The 15,318-nt window shown below is 45.5% G+C and overlaps 2 protein-coding genes across 2 annotated transcripts in view; one reads left to right on the top strand and one right to left on the bottom strand.

Moving 5' to 3' along the window:
• The window catches only part of BSDC1 (BSD domain containing 1), a 427,812-nt gene extending 423,775 nt beyond the window's left edge, over positions 1-4,037 (top strand). The window contains exon 12 of the transcript XR_010090909.1: positions 4,027-4,037. The gene's annotated coding sequence lies outside the window, so the exon portion shown is untranslated. The remainder of the gene's footprint in view (positions 1-4,026) is intronic.
• The window catches only part of LCK (LCK proto-oncogene, Src family tyrosine kinase), a 100,569-nt gene that overhangs the window by 55,790 nt on the left and 29,461 nt on the right, over positions 1-15,318 (bottom strand). The window lies entirely within an intron of this gene.

Genomic DNA, 15,318 nt, shown 5'->3' on the forward strand with positions numbered 1-15,318 from the left:
CAAAGTGAAGACCACCTCAACAGAGACATCTGAACACCTTCTACTCTGAGAATTGCTGAAAAAGGCCTCAAACGCCACCCACATCCTCCCCATCAAACATGTTAATCATTTGCAAAGAGAATAAAAAAAAACATTTTTTGCAAAATACCAATACCAAAAAAAACATTCCCTGCCGCTTAGCAAAACTCAAAAACCCTCTATACAGTACAGATGTTGTGCTAAATTCATCATCAGGATTTTTCTGCAAACTTATATTGTGTGTTCGTTATTGTAAAAAAAAAGAAATAAATATAATTTTTATTAAATATTATAAACCCACAGGAGAGAAAAATATCTGTCTCAACCTTCTTTTCTGCCTTTGTCCAAGTACCCAAATCTTGATCTTAACGTTGGTGACAATGAAGAAACAAGGCAGGTCTTGACAAATTTGCTTTGAATCTAGGAGCCAGCAAAAAAAGGTTAGGAGCCAGGTTTTTCAATGTCAAAAATAAAATTCTTAAAGGGACACTATAGTCACCAGAACCATTACAGCTTAATATAGTTGTTCTCGTGTCTATAACCTACCCAACCACACTTTTCAATGTAAACCCTGCCTTTTATTATTATTGTTATGTTATTATTTATACAGCGCCAACAAATTCCGCAGCGCTTTACAGTGAGTGGACAAACAGATGTAGTTGTAACCAGACAAGTTGGACACACAGGAACAGAGGGGTTGAGGGCCCTGCTCAATGAGCTTACATGCTAGAGGGAGTTGGGTAAAGTGACACAAAAGGTAAAGATAGTATTAGACTAGTGACAGTTGCAAGAGAGGAATCAGTCAGGAGCTATTAACAGTTTAATTGATACGCTTTTATGAAGAAGTGGGTTTTTAATGATTTTTTTAAAGGGTTGAGACTGGGTGAGCCTCTAACGGAGGAGGGAAGTGAGTTCCACAGGAACGGTGCAGCCCTCGAGAAGTCTTGAAGGCGAGCATGAGAGGTGGGAGTACGGACAGAAGATAGACGTAAGTCTTTAGCAGAGCGTAAGGGCCTAGATGGGACATACTTGTGTATTAGGGAGGATAGATAGGTGGGAGCAGCATTATGTAGAGATTTGAAAGCAATAACCAGAATTTTAAATTGAGCCCTGTATCTTACAGGAAGCCAATGTAGGGACTGACAGAAGGGTGAGACGTGGGAGGTGCGGGCGCACCGGAAGATGAGCATCGGTGCCGCATTCATTATGGACTGTAACGGCGCATGTTGGGAGCACGTAAGACCACTGAGAAGCGGATTACAGTAGTCAAGGCGAGAAAGGACAATGGAATGGACCAACACCTTAGTCGCATCTGGAGTTAAGTAGGGTCGGATGCGCGCAATGTTTTTGAGATGGAAACAACAGGATTTGGTGATAGGGCGAAGAAGAGAGTTAAATGTGTGAAATAGTTGTTTGGGTTCGTGGGAGAGTGTGGTTATGAGGGTATTGAAGTAATTTACTTTTGCAGAGGAAAGAGCCAAGCTGTATGAGCGCAGCATAAATTTATAGTGGAGAAAGTCAGACGCACAGTGAGACTTTCCACAACAGCGTTCAGCACTTCTGGAGCATTTTTGGAGGTATCGAGTCAGCTTGGTGTGCCAAGGTTGTTGTTGGGGGTGCCTGCTGCGTTTAAATTTAGGAGGTGCCATGATGTCTAGTTGAGGGGAGAGGGTGGAATTGTAAAAGGAGGTTGCAGTGCTAGGACAGGTGAGGTTTGAGATAGGTAAAAGGAGAGTTTGGAGATTAGTGGAGAAATGCTCTAGGTCAAGACATTGGAGGTTTCTGTGAGATTGATGTTCAGATGGTGGTGTCAATTGGGTCTTAGGTATGCCGATGTCAAAAGTCAGCAGATGGTGGTCAGATAGAGGAAAAGGAATATTGGAAAGATTAGAGGCGGTACAGAGATTGGTGAAGGCGAGATCAAGAGTGATTGGACCATTGCGTAAGGCCAAAGGAGGAGGTTACAGAGAGTAGACGAGAGGCATCAGTGCAATTGGGGTTGTTGATTGGGATATTGAAATCCCCAAGGAGGGAAGGTTAGATGAAAGCAATTCTTAAAGGAGTGGGTTTAAATAGGCGGACAGTGTGAACTTCAAAAGAAGAAAAGGATAGGGCAGGTGGAGTTATGATTGGTTGAAAGGTACATTGAGGGCAAAGAAGGATGCCTACACCACCTCCTTTACAGTTGAGTCTGGGAGTGTGAGAGAATTGTAGCCCACCAAAACATAAAGAGGCAGGAGTAGCGCTGTCAGAGGGGGACAGCCAGGTCTCTGTAAGGGCAAATAGTATGAGTGAGTTTGAGATGAAAAAGTCGTGTATGGTTGTTGATTTTAAATTACTGCAGGTGGAGCGGGCATTCCAGAGTGCACACTGAATGTTGGTAAGTGAGGGTAAAGGGCATGGTATTGTGATGAGTTTTGTGGAAAAGCAATATTTACATTGTTGCCTAGTAACACTTCTAGTGAAAGTCACTCAGACGTCCTCTAGAATGTATCCCAGGTCAGTACGCAGCACCTACATTTAGCGTCTCCATGCTCTGCATGGAGGCACTGAATGTTTCCCATAGAGGGACATTCATTAAAATTATCTACCCATGTGATGTGAGGGGATTGGTCACCTAAACACACACTCTCACTCACTGACACACACTCACTCGCTGACACACACACTGACACACATAGACACTCTCGATCACTGATATACACACACACACACTCACTGACACACACACTATCACTCAAACACATACTCTGACTCAATGACACACACACTCACTGACATACACTCCCTCACTGACACACACACACACACACTCACTGACACACACACACTCACTCACACACACACACACACTCTTACTCACACACCCACTCTCATTCATTGACACACACACTCACTGACATACACTCCCTCACTGACACACACACTCACTCACACTCACTGACACACACACACTCACTGACACACACACATTCACTCACTGACACACACACTCACTAACACACACACATTCACTCACTGACAAACACACTCACTGGCACACACGCACTCACTGACACACACACAATCGCTGGCACACTCACACACTCACTGGAACACACACACACTGACACACACACACACACACACACGCATTTTCAGTCAGTGCAATAACAACACACATTAAGGTGACCACCAAGCCTCCCTACCTAGAGCTGGAGTGGTTCGGCTCTCCCTGGGGTCTAGTGAGGCTTCAGTCATCTCCCTGCCCTGCTCCATAGAGCACTGTTTAGTCATGCCGGGGCCGGAATTATGTCATATTCTGGCTCCCAGCATCACTGGAGGACGCGCAAGGGAGGTTACAGCGCCTTCACGCACCTGCCAGTCTGCCTCAATCTTCCAGGAGCCTCCTGCATGTGTGCACACCGCACGCTCTCCCTAAGCAGGATGACCGACCGCACGCCCACGTTCTCCATCAGCTGGCTGGCCAGCTGACCCCCTGGTGCCTGGGATTTGTCAAGATAATAAAGAATATTAGAGAAGGGGTATGAAAATCAATCGAGATATCAATATGAGGAGATATCAATATGTAATCCAATAACAAAGACAACATGGAGTGGTGTGTGGGTTTTATGTTTTGTTAAGTAAGCTTGTCCAAGGTGCTATAAATACTATAGTATAGGGGGGGTTACTCAGTTCAAACTATTTTTTTGTTGTTGTTGCTGAACCTGCTGTTATGCGCTTTTGTAAATAAAAATATTGGCTTAAACTGTATGTTTGGTAATATTGCAAAAGGAAGTCCATTCACATGCTTAAACTGGGGTTATCTGTGGTCAAGAATATGTTTTTCTAGTTCCTAGTGAAAGTATTTAACAGGTCGAGAGTATGTGAGAAATTGCGTGACAAGTGACTGTAACTAAATGGTTGATCATTAGACGTGTGTTTGAGAGAGACAGACTGAGTTCTTGTTACAGCCACACAGAGTGTTAAGAAGCTAGTTGGATTAGTGACTCTTTAATGAATTCACAGGAGTTGCAAACTGCATATAAATATATGTTGGCTGAATTTGATGGGCGCAAGTCTTTTTTTAGCCTACGCAACTATGTAACTTTGCTGCTTGGGTTAAATTATTCTTCCATACATAGTGACATACAAAAATGACTGTTGTTCATCACCTGTATATCACAAGTTGGGAAATCCATCTTGGGCACAGACATTCCGAGAAAAAATACTTTTTTACAATTATTTCAGAATTCTCAGCTCAACATGCAAATAATCACAGACTGGCATTGTTTTTTAGACTTCACCCTCATTTCTGTAGGTACCCTAACCCTAAGTAGTGGGTGCTGTTTTTAAACAATTAATTAACTTGGTTGTCGGGATATTGTTTTCACTCTAGGCCTTGTTGACCCGTCTCCAAACATGATGCTTATGGTTGTGACCATAAGGCTCTATTTTGGTCTGTCACTCCAAATTACAGTGTGCCAGAAGCTGTGAGGCGTGTCAAGGTGTTGTCGGGGATATTGTTACTGAGCTTTTTTGTGGCATTGGTGCAGTAAAGGTTTCTTTCTGGCAACTCAACCATGCAGCTGATTTTTGTACTGTATAATTGATTTAAGTATTGTCGTATTGTGCTCCTTCAAACAACCAAACCATATTTTTCCAGAGCAGCCTGTATTTCTCCTGAGGTTACCTGTGGGTTTTTCTTTGTATCCCAAACAATTCTTCTGGCAGTTGTGGCTGAAATCTTTCTTGGTCTACCCGACCTTGGCATGGTATCAATAGATTCCTGAATTTTTCACTACTTAATAAGTGATTGAACATTATTGACTGGCATTTTCAAGGCTTTGAATATAATTGTATATCCTTTTCCATCTTTATAATCCATTACCTTGTTATGCAGTTCTTTTCTGCTGCCCATGGCTCAGTATCTAGCCTGCTCAGTGCATCCACGTGAGAGCTAACAAACTCATTGACTATTTATACACAGACACTAATTGCAATTTTAAAAGCTACTTGCGTGGGAAATTAACCTTTAGTTGCCATTTTAACCTGTGTGTGTCACCTTGTGTGTCTGTAACAAGGCCAAACATGCAAGGGTATGTCAACTTTTGATCAGGGCAATTTGGGTGATTTCTGTTATCATTATGATTTAAAAAGGAGCCAAACAACTATGTGACAATAAATGGCTTCATATGATCACTATCCTTCAATAAAACACATGTTTTTTTTTCAATTCTTTATTTTCGTTGTGCATATGATACAGTAATAGCATGATGTGACACATGTGCATCAATGAAACACGTAACAATAAGCAATAGGTGTCATGGTTAGGTTGCACATTTTTTAAATACATAAAAAGATTATGACCCTAGGTGACCATGATGAGATAGACATTAATTACTGTAATGTAAAGCAGATTGTGAGCCGTCTTCCTAGGGAGATCTTAGTGGCATATGTGTGGTTAGAGGCAGGACATAGAGGCATTATATGCAAGATTGCTAACTTGTAGGTAGTACAGTACAAGATGGTGTCTTGAGGTGATTGGGTTGTATGCTTGTGTTGACAGATTGACTAGGAGTTTGCCTTGCAAGGTTCTCGCCTTTGTTAGAAGGCGTGGTAGTTAGGATCTATTGGGGGCTTGCTCGTGAGGGGTGGTCATCCCTGACCAGGGGGGGGGGTGTTCGTGTTAGCTTAGATTGGCATGGGTTGCGAGACTGGTATGGGTCTGTGTGTCATGATATTCAGGGGGGTCGCCATTGGTAGACGTCTCCCCGTAGTTGCGGAGTGTAATTTGGTGCTCTAGAACAATAAATGAGGAAGAGGTGTAAAATAACAATGTGAACATGTAAAAATCATAAACTTAAACAAACAGCTTGGGTTGTGGCTTGTGCTGTCGATTTTTGGGGTTGTGGTCTGCCTCCTCAGTCAGGGGCCGCGGGGTGTCCGGTTCCATTTCTAGGCACAAACGGCACCACTTGGGTTGGGTCCCAGGTCTTGGTAGGCGTCTGGGCAGGGGTAGTGGGTGTTGAGTCCATGAGGCCCAGAGCGGAGAGGAGTGCAGGAGCCTCAGTTTCGGAGGAAAGTTTGTGTGTTGTCCCGTCGTGGGTGACGATTAGCGATCTTGGTGTCCCCCATCTATATGTCACTCCTGCGGAGCGCAGTTGCCCTGTAAGTTGGCTCTGGTTAGGTCCTGGTAAAAGGATAAGTTAGAGTCCTCGAACATGAGTGGGGTCCGACCCCCCAGGGCAGCCATGATTTGGGCCTTCTCCTGTGGTAAGGAGCAGCGCAGGATAACATCCCCATCCAGGGATGTTGTTGGTGATGCCCTTGTAGGGAGGCGGTATAACCCTGCCAGGGTGATCTTTTTGGCTACCGACGGAGGTAGTACAGAAGCCAAGAGCCTCCTGATGTAGTGCGGCATTTCTTCAACAGTTACTGTTGCGGGTATGCCCCGGATGTGGTTCCGTCTATATCTATCTTCTTGGGCTGACAGCTGCAGTGAAAATGCCTGCTGGGTAGATTGTAGTTGTAGGGTTGTCTTGTTCATTGTAGCCATTCCATTCTGCATATCCTGGATGGCACCCTCTGCTGTATGCACCCTGTCTGTGACCTGCTGTATACCTGTATGGAGAAGCGCTAGCTCTGCTGCCAGGATTCTCTGGAACTCGTGCAGCATATTCTGCAGGTCTTGTTTTGTAGCAGGAGCAGAACCATCTGATGTGGCAGTAGCTGGGAGTTGGGAGCTCCGAGGTGCAGGCTGTTCCGGTGGCTTGTTCGGGACTGGCTGTGGAGAGGGGGACTGGGGGACTGGGCCTTCTGCGGCAGCCATCTTGGGGCGCACTTGGTGCTGTAGTAGTGTCCCTATATCCCCCTGTTTGGCCAGAGTACCTGGCTGAGGTTTTTGGGATCGTCTCCCCATTGCTGCTTCAGTGCTGTGGGGGGCTGTCGCGTTCCTCCCCGTAGTAGCGGGAAGGTCGGTCAGACATGACCCGAGGAGGAAAGTCTCCAGGCAGGGGAAGGCCGAGGGCACGCAGGCTCCTGGCTTGCGTTTCACTTTGGTCTGCTTCGGTGCGTACTTAAAAGGCATCGATCGATGCGGCAAGGGTTCCTGAGATTGATGAGGGTGGTTTGGAGGGTGAGGGGCTCCTGTGAGAGGTCTCAGTTTGTGGAATAGTATCGGCAGATCGGGAGCCGTTGGAAATGGCGTCTGTCTCGTCTCGCTCCCAAGCTCCGCCCCCCAATAAAACACATGTTTTGCATGATCATGTATATATAAAAAAGAAATGTTTTCTTGCACTTCTGGCTTAATAATTCCTTACTGCTGGGTGCTTTTCAGCCTGGGTTTCTATCATCCAGATATCCGATAATGTGGCTGCAATCGCGGTCTTCTCAGTTTCAAATCTTTATTGAGTCATTAAAAAACGTCATTGATCATCGACGTTTAGTCCTCCGTTGCGGACTTTCATCAGGATCTAAAAAAAATTACATCTGCCCTAAAAACACCACAAGAGGCTTCTAAAATACAAAGAAAAGGAAAACAAAAAAGAATCCCTCTAGTAGTTACGTACAACCCAACTCTAGAAAGAGGACGTAAAATTATTAAAAAACTACAACCAATAATTTCAGAGGACCCCCATTAAAAAAAATATGTCCTGAGCCCCCTATACCTAGCATTCAAACAACCGCCTAACTTCAGACAGAGATTGGTCCGCAGCAAATTGACCACAGAACAGGAGCTCACACAGAATGGCACTGTATGATGCAACAAATCACTCTGCAAACTGTGCCAACATATATGTGGCAATAACACAGCCAGACACAATAACAAATCATACAACATTAAGGGATCATGTTCGTGCACATATGCAAATGTAGTGTACATGATACAGTGTACAGTGTGTGACAAAGGTTGCTACATTGGAGAAACTGGCCTTAAGCTGCATCTCAGAATGAATCACCACAGACACTCAATCAAGAACCACAAGGAAAACGGATATTGTACCCCTGTTGGTCATCACTTCACCAAGACTGGTCACTCCATCCAAAACCTCAGGATTAAAGTTCTTAAAGGGAATTTCAAAGACTCTCATGAACGAAAGACATTTGAGATGAAAATTATCACACGTTTTAACACCAGAAATGAAGGACTTAATGTAGATTCTGGTTTTCTCACACACTACCAAAACTTTATATAAACCCATATCCTAATGTCCTATATAATTCTTTTATAATATTCTCGCGTCACCTTTATTGGATCAATTTATATACATACATATATGCAGCTATATACTTGCATGCTCTGCTCTGCTGTTTTCTTGGGTTTTTTTTGGTTTTTTTTAACTAGCTTATTCACTCTCCTTATTTATTTACTTTTTCTGGCTATTCTCAGCCAACCTGCACCTTTCACTTTCAGGTACATCTTCTGCTATTTATGACACCCCACTCATCCCTTCCCCCCTCTCCCCTTCTCTAACATCAGTTGTTTTAAGTTTTCTCCTCTATCAGATTGATTTGTATTGCTTCAGACCTGAGGAAGAGAGGCATCTCTCGAAAGCTTGTCTTTTAAATATTATGTTAGTCCAATTACAAAGGTATACTGCAATACTCTGGTATTTTGGCATCTTATACATATATGGGTTTAAACAGCTCTAATATAAAAGGGGACATTCCGCTCAGTTCGTCTTATTACTCCATTCTTATCTGTTTTCCATCTACCTCCAATCATGTGATGGTCCTGGTCCACCTCCTATTGCGTGCTCTGTGATGAGTTTTGCCCTATGGGCTTCATCTGGCAACATCCTGCTCTCCTCTCTCATTTTAAAGGGCTGACCTCTTCCTATGTCGTTCCCATCTAACTTCCTATTGGTGGATATATTGTATTCATGAGTCTTTGGTTGATTTGGTCAATTTTAATTTCAATAAATCAAGTCTTGTTCACAGTTAATTAAAATATTTTTTGGAGTGTATTATTTGTTAGAAACAAGATGCAGAGCAATCTCATGAGATAATAATCAAATGAAGTGGCATGCATTCAGCTTTCAAATAAAAACTGGTATATACGCTCATCAGCCACAATATTAAAACCACATGCCTAATATTGTGTAGGCCCCACTCATGCTTCCTAAACAGCTCTCTTGACATGGACCCCACAAGACCTCAGATCATGTCCTATGGTATCTGGCACCAAGACATTAGCAGCAGATCCTTTAAGTCATGCATATTGCGAGGTGGGGCAGATTGAGATCTGGGGAAATTTAAAGCCAAGGCAACACTTTAAACTGTTTGTCATGTTCCTTAAAACATTCCTGAACAATTTTTGCAAAGGTGCATTATCCTACTGAAAAAGGCCACTGCCATCAGGGCAGTGGCGTACTAAGAGAGGGGGCGGGGGCGGCCCGCACCGGGTGCCACTCACTAGGGTGGTGCCACAACTGCCAGTGTCATGAGTCACCCCACATCAATTCGTATACTGCTGTTACGCTTTTATGGCAGCATCTATGGCCGGCCTCACTATACTAGACTGACTGCAGTAATATGGAGGAGCAGGGGGAGGAGTTTTGCGGCGTTGCACAACCGTCACGCTGATGTGTGCCGCTGCCACCTGTCCGCCTTCACAGAGTGGAAGAATCCATCATCCTGTGAGGCAGCAGTGATCGGAGGCTCGGAGCAGAGCAGGACAGCACAGAGGCACCATCAAATGTGAGTAGAGAATAGAATTTTATGTGAAAGGGATGGGGGGGGGGGGGGTGTGCAGTTTTTTTGTTTTTTTTAATTAAGGGGGGGTGCAGGTTTTTTTATTAAGGGGGTGTGCAGGGTTTTTTTAATTGAAGGGAGTGTGCAGGTTTTTTTTTATTAAGGGGAGTGTGCAGGTTTTTTTTTATTAAGGGGGTGTGCAGGGCTTATTTTTTAATTAAGGGGATATGCAGGCTTTTTTTTAAATTAAGGGGGGTGTGCAGGTTTTTTATTAAGGCGGGTTGTGCAGGTTTTGTTTTTTTAATTAAGGGGGGTGTGCAAGGTTTTTATTTATTAATGGGGGGAGGTTTTTTATTAAGGGGGTTGTGCAGGTATTTTTTTTTAATTAAGGGTGTGTGTGCAGGTTTTTTTTTATATTAAGGGGGGTGTGCAGGTTTTTTTTTTAATTAAGGGTGTGTGTTCAGGTTTTTTATGTGTAGGGTGGGTGTATGAATTTGATGTGTATGAGGTGCAGAATTTTTTTGTGTAGGGGCTGTATGAACTTTGTGAAGTGGGTGCAGGGTTTTTATATGAAGGGGGGTATGAATTTGATGTGTAGGATGGGTGCAGGGTTTGTATGTGTGGGGGGAGCACAATTTTAATGTGCAATAAATATTCTTGAAAACATTGAAAAAAAATGTGGGTGTTTTTTTTTTTTTTACATTTTTAAGGGGAAGGAAGGTGCCAAACACAAGGTCCGCCTCAGGTGCCAAATGCTCTAGGCACGCCCCTGCATCAGGGAGCACTATTGTCATGAAAGGGTGTACATAGTTTGTGAAAATCTCTAAGTAGTATGTGTCAAAGTAATCCACATGAATTACAGGAAAAAAGTTTCCTCACAGAACATTGCCCAGAGCATAACGCTGCCTATGCTGCCCTGCTATCTCTTCCCCCAGTAAATGACGTACACGCACTCGGCCATCCACCTAAGCATAAAGACAACCAGGCTTTCATTAATGGACAAGGGTCATCATGGGCACTCTGACCAATCTGTGGCTATGTAGCTCACACGCAGCAAAACTGCGATGCACTGTGTCCAAAAGTTTTTCAGCAAATTGAGCAATTTGAGCTGTTCTGTGTGATCGGATCAAATGAGCGTCAATAAGCGTAGGGCACCCATGACCCTGACACCGGTTAAACTATTGTCCTTCCCTGAACCACTTGTGGTAGGTATTAACCGCTGCATACCACTAACACTCCACAAGACTTTTTTGTTGTTTTGAAAATGCTCTAGTAGTCTAGCCACCACTATTCGGTTCTTCTCAAAGTCACTCAGATCTTTTCACTTGCTCATTTTTCCTGCTTCCAACACATGAAATTCAAAAAACTGACTGTTTACTTGCTGCCTAATATTCCCACCCCTTGACTGGTGACTTTGTAATGCTATAATCAATGTTAATCACTTCACCTGTCTGTCAGCGGTTTTAATGTTGTGGCCGATAAGTGTGTGATTTATTACTAAGCAGAACTAAAGTTACCGAGGTCTGTGGGATCCTGCCAGGAATCAAACTGCAGAAACTGAAACGTTTAAGCATTAATCTTAAAAACAAAGCAACCTTAGACTACTGTCCAGGATTCACTACATAACCACATTTACAGAAAGATTTATTTTTATCTTTTAGTTCATCTGCTGCAGAAATGCTGTTGAGTGGTAAAGTTTTCTACATTATTTGATATGCATTGTCTCACAATTTTACATAACGGTCAGTGGGAGTGCTAATGTAAATCTTTATATTACTAGTGATCTGTTTAGGTACACCACTGAAAGGGGTTTGATGGGTCCATTTGAACTGGGTGGCACTAAAAGTGAGGTGTGAGTTGGCACCTGCATGGCAAGTACCAGCCTAGTTTAGGCTGGTGATACCTCACATATATTCCCTTTTAACAGGTATCAAATTCTATCAAACCTTGTATTATGGATTGGATTAAAGGTTGGGTTATGGGTTTGATAAAAGGTTGGATTATGGGTTTGATAAAAGGTTGGGTTAGGGGTTTGAGTAATGACAGTATTGGGGAGAAAGGTATACATGTGGGATAGAATTATACTTGAGAACAGTAGCAGAACACAAATATGTGGTTAGTGTAGTAGTGGGACACACATGCTCTGTAATTTCCCCCCAAAATTATATGTTTGGAAAACACTCAAAATAATGTAATTAATTTGATCTAGGTATATGATAATATGGTTGAATAAAAAGTGCCAAAATGCTCTTAATTAGATAGCATGGGGGATGTACTTTCTACAAGTTTAAGGCCGAAGGCCTGTATTTGTGGGAGGAGTTAGCGTTCCTATATAAACGCTACTCCCCCCTTCCTACCTTGCCGTATACGCACGCTGTTAACCCTGTTCTCGTCTATCTGTGACAGCTGCCGCCTCTCCGTCAGCAGAAAACTTCCGGTTTCCTGCCAGCCGCACTTCCGGTTTCCCGTCATCCTTCCGCTTCCCGTCCGTGCAAACTCACGAACCGACAAACAAACGAACGTTCAGGTAATCGGTGGGAATAGCCTCGTTCGGGCAATTCCCGCCATACAACACCTGAGCAACTTATGACCTATATTTCATACGCTCAAACCCACGAACGCTCAAACTCACGAACACTTGAAACTCACGAACAACATGAATCGTATGAGACCTACAATCAGGTTACATTTCGTCAGACTATTTGTTTATTTGTTAATTCATATCAATTATGTCTGTATATTTATCCGAAAAAATGATCGTTGAAAGGTACCACTTCCATAGTTTCTTTCACATTTGCACCTATTACATTGCAACCTTTATACAGTCGGAATAATTGGGATTAACATAGGCACTGTAGTCTGTGAATTTCAGCATTTTCCTTAGCGATTTAGCAATTTTCCTGTAACTGTCAGTTTCACTGTTTTAGGCTGCAACCAAACACTGGTGTGATACATTAATAACATAGTTTAAACAGGCAATATTTTGCAGACTTTCTACAGAAAGTATGCATATGAATCTGTGAAAACGCCACAGGCGTGCGCACGGGGTGTGCCGGGTGTGCCTGGGCACACCCTAATCACACCTCCGTGCTGCACTGCCTCTGGGCAGACTGACATGTCGGGTCCTCGAACCGACACAGGAGGGGGCCCGGCGGCGTGCCCACAATGCCGCCGGGTGCGAGGCCCCTCCTGTCAGTCTGCCCTGACAGAGATCCGGCCTCAGTCTGCAGCTCCGCCGGGAGTGAGCTGCAGACTGAGGTGTCTCGCGATCTCCAGCCTGTCAGATCGTTGCCACGGCAACGCTCTGCCTGGAGATCGCGAGACTCACCATGTGGTCTGCAGCTCACTCCCAGCGGAGCTGCAGACTGAAGAGAGAGGGCACCCACTGGACCACCAGGGCAGGTATTTATAAACCCCCCTTCTACCCCCTGTCACTCACTGCTCCCCCACCCCCATCTACTCACTGCCCCCCCACCCCCTTCTACCCCCTGTCACTCACTGCCCCCATCCAACCCCCTGTCACTGCCCCTACCCCCTTCCCCTCTACCCCCTACCCCCTGCCCCCTGCCACTGCCCCTCTACCCCCAACCCCTGTCACTACCCCTCCACTCCCCCACACCCCCTGTTACTGCCCCTCTACCCCCTAACCCCTGTCACTACCCCCCTACCCCCTGCCACTGCCCCTCAACCCCCCTTTACCATGTCACTACCCCCCTACCCCCTGCCACTGCCCCTCCACTCCCCTAACCCCTGTCACTGCCCCTCTACCCCTTAACCCCTGTCACTGCCCCTCTACCCCCTTAACCCCTGTCACTACCCCCTGCCACTGCCCCTCCACTCCCCCACACCCCCTGTTACTGCCCCTCTACCCCCTAACCCCTGTCACTGCCCCTCTACCCCCCCTTACCCCTGCCACTACCCCCTACCCCCTGCCACTGCCCCTCAACCCCCCTAACCCATGTCACTACCCCCCTACCCCCTGTCACTGCCCCTCCACTCCCCTAACCCCTGTAACTACCCCCTACCCCCCCTAACCCCTGTCACTGCCCCTCTACCCCCTTACCCCTGTCACTACCCCCCTACCCCCTGCCACTGCCCCTCAACCCCCCCTAACCCATGTCACTACCCCCGTACCCCCTGTCACTGCCCCTCCACTCCCCTAACCCCTGTCACTACCCCCCTACCCCCCTAACCCCTGTCACTGCCCCTCTACCCCCTTAACCCCTGTCACTACCCCCTGCCACTGCCCCTCCACTCCCCCACACCCCCGTTACTGCCCATGTACCCCCTAACCCCTGTCACTACCCCCCCTACCCCCCTAACCCCTGTCACTGCCTCTCTACCCCCTTAACTCCTGTCACTACCCCCTGCCACTGCCCTTCCACTCCCCCACACCCCCTGTTACTGCCCCTCAACCCCTCTTACCCCTGTCAGTACCCCCCAATCCCTGTCACTGCCCCTCTACCCCCCAACCCCCTGTCACTGCCCCTCCACTCACCCACACCCCCTGTTACTGCCCCTCTACCCCCCTAACCCCTGTCACTACCCCTAACCCCTTACACTGCCCCTCTACCCCAACCCCTGTCACTAACCATCTACCCCTGCTACCTCCTGTCACTGCCCCTCTACCCCCCTTACCCCCTGTCGCTGCCCCTCCACCCCCCTACCCCCTGTCGCTGACCCTCCACCCCCCTACCCCCTGTCGCTGACCCTCCACCCCCTACCCCCTGTCGCCCACACAATGCACCCCTCACAATCATACACACTGTACCCCACACACATTGCATCCCTCACAATCACACACACTGTACCCCTCACAATTACACACACTGTACCCCTTACAATTACACACACTGTACCCTTCACAATCATACACACTGCACCCTTCACAATTACAACACACTGTACCTTTCACAAATACACACACACGCTGTACCCCTCGCAATCACACAGACTGCACCCCTTACACGCTGCACTGCTCACAATCACACACACTGCACCTATGTATATTTGTATTTGTGTGTATGCATGTATGTATATATATGTATGTGTGTGTATGTGTATATAAAAATACATATACACGCGGCGTGTGTTTGTGCTTTAGGGTGCACACCCTAATGCAACAGGCTGCGCACGCCTATGGAAAACGCGACATACATTGACTTTCTCATTACAAGTATTAGCTGCAATAGGCGATATACTCTCTTAGTGTTACTAGCAAATGAAGCTTAGGTCTGTCATTTTGGCTTTTAAAACTGCACAATGTGATGTCATTTTATATTGGCTATGCTGGTAATATTAAGCATTTCTTTATGATCACGACTTTAAAACATATCTAGTAGTTACATACACCAGTTTGTAAATGTGTTCATTTTAATTCCCTTCTCCAGTTAACTTCTTTTATCTTATAATGACAGCTGTGACAAAGTTACAACAATCATTTGCCTACTTGTAATATAGATATCCTCCTATCGTTTTCTGGGGATGAATTTCTACGGACAGTGTACAATTCGTTCTGTCCTCAAGTACATTGATTCTTAGGGAAGTGGTAATGAATAGTATATTGGTATAAAGGTTCTGGATTATGGGAGTCTTTCGCCTCGCCTCGTCAGGCCACGGCTCCAC

Source organism: Pelobates fuscus, chromosome 1 (assembly GCF_036172605.1).
Source record: "Pelobates fuscus isolate aPelFus1 chromosome 1, aPelFus1.pri, whole genome shotgun sequence".
Classification (NCBI taxonomy): Eukaryota; Metazoa; Chordata; class Amphibia; order Anura; family Pelobatidae; genus Pelobates; species Pelobates fuscus.